Source organism: Ostrea edulis, chromosome 6 (genome assembly GCF_947568905.1).
Source record: "Ostrea edulis chromosome 6, xbOstEdul1.1, whole genome shotgun sequence".
Lineage (NCBI taxonomy): Eukaryota > Metazoa > Mollusca > Bivalvia > Ostreida > Ostreidae > Ostrea > Ostrea edulis.
This window is the reverse complement of record NC_079169.1, coordinates 13698310-13700888: the sequence shown is the minus strand read 5'-3', so window position 1 is coordinate 13700888 and position 2579 is coordinate 13698310. Positions and strand designations below refer to the sequence as shown.

General features: G+C 31.6%; 1 long non-coding RNA gene across 1 annotated transcript; it reads left to right on the top strand.

Annotated features, from left to right (window-relative positions):
- The first annotated feature begins 708 nt into the window (after nucleotides 1-708).
- LOC125646107 (uncharacterized) lies at nucleotides 709-1700 on the top strand. The gene is made up of 3 exons (XR_007359575.2): nucleotides 709-1056; nucleotides 1307-1366; nucleotides 1644-1700. It is a non-coding gene; the product is annotated as an uncharacterized LOC125646107 (long non-coding RNA).
- The last annotated feature ends 879 nt before the right edge of the window (nucleotides 1701-2579 follow it).

The following is a 2579-nucleotide window of genomic DNA, read 5'->3' as shown; positions in this document are numbered from 1 at the left end:
GTCAATCAGCAGTTCCTGGGTTGATAGGTTTTGTTGCTGACATCTTTTCCTGTATATATATGATTTGATAATTAACAGAATAATGCTGATTTCTTTAGAACAAGTGATTCCAAAAATAAAAGTTTTTTATCTAATGTAATATTGATACCTTTTGTATTACATAAAGTTATGATAGATCTTAGAAGCTCCTGTACCTTCGGACAATCCCAAAGCAGATGAATAATTGTTTCGTCACTATTTTTGTATAAACAACATAATTTGGTGTCTACTTTCCCTATCTTAAATAAGAATGAGTTTGTAGTTAAAATGTAGTTGTTAATTCTAAATTGTAACCACTGCAATTTAGAATTTTTTGTATATTGAAAAGGACGTGAATATATATTTTCCCATTGTGAATCTGAAATTTCAAAATGCTTTCCCCATTTCATTTTTCCTAATGGAATTATGGTCTCTGCAATTAGAGTATTATAGATATGCTTGGTTCCTTTTTTATTAGTACAGAATATTCTAATATTAAGAGACACAATAGGTCTGGGATTGTTGGTTTCCATTCGAATTGTCTCAGTGGTACAGCTTGTTTTTATAGAACTTTGGAGTGAAGCATATATCAAAAAAATTGTTTTGATTTTAAAAGTTTTCTGTAAATTTTCTAAAGAATAAAAGGACCCCTTTTCATCAAGTAAATCAGATATGTACACTATATTCTTCTCAAACCAGTTTTTTTTTTTTTTTTTTTTTTTTTTTTACACATATGAATAAAATGCTTATGCAAGGTAATGTAATTTAAAAGTGCAGTCAAGCATAATATTTGGTCACTTTCCCAGTGTAATGGCCTGGGGGTATATAATTATATTTTGGCCAAATGTCCCTTGTGTCTTTTAATTTTATTGGTGTTTTAATTTGTCTTATGTCATTGGATTGTTCTTGGAGATTTTCCCTCCAAGAGTTATGTTCTTTGTGGTCAGTCTTTATTCAGTTTTGAAGAAGAGAGTTGATTTCAGTAGATCTGACATATTTTGACAATTAGACATAGACCGCCGTTTTTCCTCTTGAATGGTAAGTTAATAATTTATTACTAATGCTAAACTATTCTATAATTCCTTTACTAAATGTTAAATCTGTAATTTTGCATAAAATTCCTTTTGTTGCCACATTCCTGGAATAAATGATCAGTGAGAGTAAGACTTATATAATGTAAATATCTGTGATAGTAATGTATATGATTTGTCTCACTGTGATATTATTCTAAAGCAAAAGTATGTTTTATGACTTACAAGATATTGTAAATATCATAATTAATTTATAGATCAAACCAGTTTGGTGTCATCTGTAAATATTGTTCACTCGAGCCTATTCCCATAGAATGGTATGCTCACCATGGTTTTTTATTTAATTCAATAATTAATAATGTTAATACATATTATAATGATAATTATTGTAAAGTTTTATGATGAAGTTAAAGTCCATAGGACTTCGGAGATTTAATATGTGATGTATACAGTTATAGAGTTATCTCCCTTGATATAGATCACTCATGTAATGCTATTATCGTATATTGGTTGTACATCAGTGTTTATGTGAAATTATAGTATTCATGTTTTATATAGCATATTACTTAAAATTGTTAAACATTGTTGTTATAGGGTTTCATCATTTGACAATTCGTGCATTGGTAACTCCTGAATAAACGTCTTGTCGAGAACCCAAACAGGTGCTCCTGTTATTACTTGAAGGGATCGAGAAACCTGTTACACTATGACCCGACTAAGATTATTTACTTGTTTACATGGGGGAAACAGGAGATACCGGTACAATTTACACAGCTCTTAGGCACCCAGGGTATTTTGTATGTAATTTCTTGGGCTTTCAAGACCAAGTTGTGTCTCTGAGGTTATTGCCAGCCATGTTAAGATGATTCTACTTTTTTTTAGTGATTCAGGTGAGCGATGTGGCCCATGGGAAATTACTTGAGCTAATAATGCACTATTGCAGATGCAGTGGTCTTATAAGTCAATTTGTATCTAGACAGTTCGTACGGAAATGGAATGGTGGTCATAAGATCTAAATTATTTTGAAAGATAACTGTCTTATATTTCATGTAGTCATTGAGGTTAGTCGGTGACCAGACCAATTGTTTTCAGTTCTGTATGGTCATGGGGTTAAAACTTTGCTAATTTTACCCTGAGGCCATCAAAAATATACAAACGATTACGTAAGGAAATGTGCAATTGTTGACATGTCGGGACTAAAAGTGTCACGGATGATTTAGAAATGTGTCTGTAATTATCATATTATGGGATTTTTTAAATTATGAAATTGGAGATTTCTATTATTAAGTTGGTTGGTTTTTATTATGAAGTTATAACACGTTTAAAGTAAAAGACAAATGTATAAACCCGAAATTTCTGTAAATGTTATTTAGGTAGCAGGGGACAGTTTCGCACTATAACATGCAGGGTCTAGCAAAAGGTCTGTAGCTGTGAGGGAAGGTGGATGGCCCCATATGAGAGGTAGATTTTTGAGAAGGGCAGATAGGGTTCTTGATTGTGCACAGTGTCTAAATCTCCATGTTTGGTACT